We start from the raw sequence: 6045 nt of genomic DNA, 5'->3' as shown, positions 1-6045 counted from the left end.
GGAAAACAGAGGCAGATGGATTTCTAAGAGTTTAAGCCTACCCTGGGCTACACAAGATCAATGCAGAAACAAATCCAGGTAGTAGTGCTTCATACCTTTAATCCCAGTACTAGGTAGTCACACATCTTTATTACTAGTACTAGATGGAATATAAAATGGGAAGAGTAGGAGACTTAGGCTGCTTAGCCTGCAGTTGCCCAGCCTTGGTGGAGGTAAGAGTACTCTAGTGGCTTTGCTGCTTTACTTTTCTGGATTTCAGTCAAACCCCAATATCTATCTCTGAGTTTTTATTAGTCGTGCTACATTTGGCATGAATATAGCATGTCAATTCTTATTTGTGCCACTAATGACTTTGTGGTACAAAGTCAATTCCCCTGGGCTCTGGTGGGTGGGAGTGGGGCACGGGATGTGCCTCCAGAGTCTATAGTCTAGAGAGTAGAACCCTCCAGCAAGCAAGCCAGATACTCTTGTCTCAATGTGGGGGTGGGGCCAAGGCTCTAATGGTTGCTGATGCTGTGGGGGTGGTTGGTGGTATGTGGAGGCTGCTCCCAGTTGTTCTGGGCTCCAGTGTGTGGGGATATGACATGGGATGTGCCTCCAGGGTCTATGGTTTCTCGCAGTGGGGTCAGGGTCAAGGATCTGGTGGTTGCAGATGCTGTGGTGGAGGGGGAGGGTAGTTGGGGGTGTGGAAAGGCTGCTCCCAGGTTTTCTGTGTTATACTATTTTTGATTCACTCTTTTTCTTTACAGAGTCAACTCTAAAGGTTTCCATTTAACCTTTCCAACCATAATAACCCTCACTCCACTGGTCAGGGAACCAATGTGAGAATCTTTCTGATTTCTCAGTATATCTGTTCCAATTATCTTTCTGAGACTGGGGAAATTAACTCACAATGAGTTCAGACACTCTCTTACTTACTGTGAGTCAGATTCAGCTAAAACTCCATTAATCATCTGCTCCAAGTCTGGATATTGAGTCACAGGCCAATATTCCCTTTTGCCACCATGATCCAAAGTAGCCTTTAATTCATCATTTGAGAAAATTTTTGCTTATACATATCAAACAAAAATTCAGTAGCCTTCTTATCTATTTCATTCCTAGAAATACCATGTACAAAAAATCCATACAAGTTCATATGAGTCATGTCACCATACAAATTCTCTTTACCTGTGATATTTTTTGAAAGAGACAGCTGAGTTATGCTAGTATGAACATTACTTTGTCTAGGCTAACTGTTACAAAAACTGCAATCACTTTGCCTTTGGTGATTCACTGCTGCCGTGTGCTTCCTGCTTAAACCAACTGCTTTTAATTCATCCAACTGAGCAAGAGCATCTCCAACCTTAACTTCTGACACAAGGAAAATGACAACAACAAAACTCTGCAAAAGTGTTGGTGTCCCTCTAACCATTTTGTGTCTAATAGGATTAGTAAAAGGCTGGTGTTTGGGGCCTTCCTATTATAGATAGGTTTTATAGTGTACGTGCTCTAGAATTGAAATTTCTCAGAACCTTAGAATTCCTTCATGAGCAATAAGACAAGGGATAACAGGTATCTCCAACTAATTTTCAGTAGGCCACAATTTGATAAATGCTTCACACAGCACTCAAACAAACCCTTGATACCTCCTTTTGTTAAAACTTGTAATCTTCCATATTGAAACTAGAATCTCCACTCAGAGGGCCCGTATCAGTAAACTTAGCCTGATTCAGTTATATATTCCTTCCACTATTACCCTACACTCTTAAAATCCATTTCCATACATATTTGTCAGACTTCTTCTTGAATGAATTATCAGACTCATTAAGCTCTTAGCTCTTAGTTATGTGCTATACTTCCTTAGGGACTATACTTTCTAGCTCCCCTCAAGAAGCCTGAATTGCCACAAGTCTGCTAATAGACATATTGGTGGGTCCTGAGTGACCCACCAGTTTTATCTTGGATGGAAATTCCTTCAAAGGTCACTTCTGGTTTACCAGAAAATGGAGGACAAATTTCCTCAGTCAAAGGGGCAATATTTCAGGCTGTGGGTAGTGATTATATCTTCTGAGGGTAGAAAGACTACTTCCACAGGTGAGATAATCCCTTGAGAATATCAAAGGGTTGATCAAGTAATCCAAAAGGAAATAAATCACAAGGTAGTAGATATAATCCTATTCCTGTTGATAATTAAATAAGATACACATTGTTCAAATACTGTAACTGAAAGAAAAACTAGAATTTTGAGATTGTATATGTATGTGTCTGTGTATGCTCATTCATGTGTTTGTATGCAGACACAAGAGTATCAACCTTCAAGTGTTGGTTCTTGACCCTCCAATTTTTTTGAACAGGGTCTCTGTCATTATGTGGAAGATTTTTCTGTCTCTGTCATCTCTTTTTGGAGGCTTATTGGGATTATAGATGATCTTGCTACTCTATCAAACTTAGCTTGGAATCTGTGGATCTGAACTTACCTTATACATTAAGGAATTCTACTCGGTGAGTTATCTTCCCAAACTTAGTCTGGAATATTTATAAAGCTAGACACAATTTTATTCTACTTACTAAGTGACTTTAGCAAAATATGTGGGTACAACACAAAAACAACGGTATCTTTAACATCTATTTAGAGTATAAAGTAAATTAAACCTGAGCTATCATGAGGCAGACAGAAATACATAGGATTCAAGCAAGATGAATTTATAAACTGTATCTTTGGTCATCTCTCAAGCATCATAGTCGAGTCTTCCAGTGTGACCTGCCATAGATATTCCCTGACCTATGGGAGATCAGAGACTTTTATTTACTTCATCACAATATTACTGGCAAACAAATCCTCCTGTCCTTTAAATCCCATTTGATAATTTCTATATCACCCTTACTTGAGGCCATGCCTTTTTCTTCATAACACATGCTACAAGATTTATAGTTTTATCCAATTTCTAACTGTACCTACAATTGAAAGTGTAAGACAAAAGACATTACTTACTAAGTCTTAGTGGACTTATTTGGCTTACTGGGGCCGTGAATTTTATCTGGGTCTTGCTTTAAGTTGAGTGTGAGGCATAAAGGAGAACTGCATATTAAGGAATGCTCTAATTTGTATTATACAGATTGAGAAAAACAGTTATTTCCAAAAATAGCCTTCAAGTGCTATTACTTGCAAGATCTTCAAACCCCAGAAATAATGAAGGCAAAACGTCCAGGTAAAAAGTGCTATATATAATTTGTATATGACTTTCTTCTCTCAGAGAACATGACTAAAACCATAACAAAAAAAGCTTGTTATAAAACCTCAACTAAAAGCCTAAAAGGCTGAAAGTGATGAAAAATGTACTGGAAGATCAAGGGCCTATAGACAGCCAAAGTCAAACCCAGCAGTGAATGAACTGAGCATCAGTCTATTATATCAAACTCAAGCATGTAAGGGTTGGGTGCAGTTAATATGAGGAAGGTTCACTAATAGTGATTTTAGAAAAGTTGCTAGGGCAACAAAGCAGACCAAGGGGTGAATGACTAGCTCCCCAGCTGGACAGAACAGTCTCTAGTCCTTAGGCACCAGGTCAATAACCTGGGCCCTTCCCCCACCTGCCACAGCTTCACTTGCCAGCCAGCAGGTAAGCCTCCTGTAGGTATGTTGCTCCACACCCCCATCAATTGGACCCTGCAAGCTACAAGTCCCACTCTGCCCCCAAATCCACCCATTCCACATGACCTCAGTAGATCTCTGAGGCACAGATTGTGACTGCACAGAGTAGAACAAGAGGTGAGTGACCAGCTCTCCAGCTAGACGGCCCAATCTCTAGGTCCTAGGCCTTCAGGAAAACTCGGGGTCCCTGCCCCACCAGCCTCAGCTTCACTAGTCAGCAAGGAGTCAAACCAGCAGGGAGGCTGCTCACTCCCCCATCAATTAGACCCTGTAACCTATAAGTACCACTCTTTCCCCAAACACACCCATCCACCATGATATCACTGGATCTCTGAGTCACAGACTGTGACTCCTCATGCAGACCAAGAGGTGAATGACCAGCTTTGCATCTGGACAGCCCAGTCCTAGGCCCCAGGGAGAATCTCCAAGCCCCTTTGCCACATGAGTCAGCTTCACTAGCCAGTCAGCAGTCAAGTCACAAGCAGGCAGGCTGCTCTAACAACCCCATCAATCAGACCTTGTAATCTATAAAGTCCCCAAGCTAACCCATCCTCAGAGACCTCAGTAGTTCCCTGAGACACAGACAACAACTACACAGAGTGGACCAAAAGCAGCCCCCCTAAGACACAGAGAGCAACTGCAATGATCTGTCCAAGAGAAAATCCCTAAGACACAGACACAAACTACAATGATTGAAGCAAGAGGAATAAAACTGCCTGCATCAATTGGAGGAAGAGAAGAATAGGCTCCGATGCAAGAATACATTCAGCAAGCAATATGATAGCAACAGAACCCAGTGTCATACAACAGAAAGACCTGAACATCTTCACCCAGAAGAAGCAGAAGAACATGATTGTAAATATAACTTTATGAAGAGGAAAGAGACACTTAAAGAGGAAATAAAAAATTTCCTTAATGAAATGGAGGAAAATACAAACAAAAAATTAGGAGAAATTACTAAATCTCCTTAAGAAAAAAAAATCAAAGAGTTGAAGCAAAGAATTCAAAGAGATCAAGTCTTGAAAACTGAAATATAGGCAATAAAGACAACACAGGCCAATGGATCTCTAAAAAGGAAAAAATTGGCTCAATAATCAGGAACTACATATGCAAGAATAACCAACAGAATACAAGAGATGGGAAAAAGAATCTCAGGTGTTGAAGATACTGTAGAGGAAATAGATTCATTGGTCAAAGAAAACATTAAATCCAACAAATTTTTTAACACAAAACATTCAGGAAATCTGGGACTCCATGAATAGACCAAACAAAAGCAAAGTAGAGATAGAAAAGGGAGAAAATCTTCAGCTCATAGGTACAAAATATGTTCAACAAAATCAAAGAAGATAACTTTTCAAACCAAAAAAGGATATACCTATGAGGTACAAGGAGCTTACGTAACACCAAAGAGATTGAACCAAAAAAAAAGATCCTTTGCCAAAAAATGATCAAAACACTATAGATACAGAATAAAGAAAAATATTAAGAGCTGCAAATAAAAAAAAGCTAAGTAACATATAAAGGCAGACCTATTAGAATTACATCCAATTTCTCAATGGAAACTATGAAAGCAAGAAAGTCCTGGACAGATATACATCAGAACCTAAGAGACCATGAATGTAAGCCTAGACTACTATGTCCAGCAAAGCTTTCAATCAACATAGATGATATATTCTATCATCTATGGTAGACAATATATCCCATGTCAAAACCAGATTTAAACAGTACCTATCCATAAATGCAGCCTTACAGAAAGTACTAGAAAGAAAACTCCAACCCAACAAAATTAGCTGCACCCACAAAAACACAGGCAACAGATAATTTCACACCAACAAACCCCAAAGAAGAGAAACACACAAACACTACCACCGCAAAAGAAAACACAGGAATTAACAATCACTGGTCATTGATATCCCTTAATATCAATGCACTCAATTCACCTATAAAAAGACATAAGCTTCTCTAGGATCAGGAACTATAGGCTCAATGTGCTTTGTTTATGGCTAGAATACACTTATGATTGAGTACATACCATATTCCTCTTTTTGGGTCTGGGTTATCTCATTTAGTAAAGTGTTTTTTATTTCCATCCATTTGCATGCAAAATTCAAGATGACATTGTTTTGTTTTTATTGATTTGTTAAATCAATAAAAAGATATTAAAAAACAACACACTTTCTGATTATTTACTATAGATTTGCTACTCCACAGAAGAGTTCCCTTGGTTTGCAATAACCTAAATTCAGAGTCATACCATTCTAAGAGAGAGTATATAAGCATCATTTTTTCTTTTTTCTCCTTCCATCCCTCTCCATTCCTTCTCTTCCTTCTTTCCCTTTTCCTTTTATTTTATTCCTTTCCTCCTTCCTTTCTCCCTTTTTACTTTGACTTATATTTAATTTATATCAATCAAT

The sequence above is a fragment of the Arvicola amphibius genome, chromosome 8 (genome assembly GCF_903992535.2).
Source record: "Arvicola amphibius chromosome 8, mArvAmp1.2, whole genome shotgun sequence".
Taxonomy (NCBI): domain Eukaryota; kingdom Metazoa; phylum Chordata; class Mammalia; order Rodentia; family Cricetidae; genus Arvicola; species Arvicola amphibius.
This window is presented reverse-complemented; position numbering follows the sequence as displayed.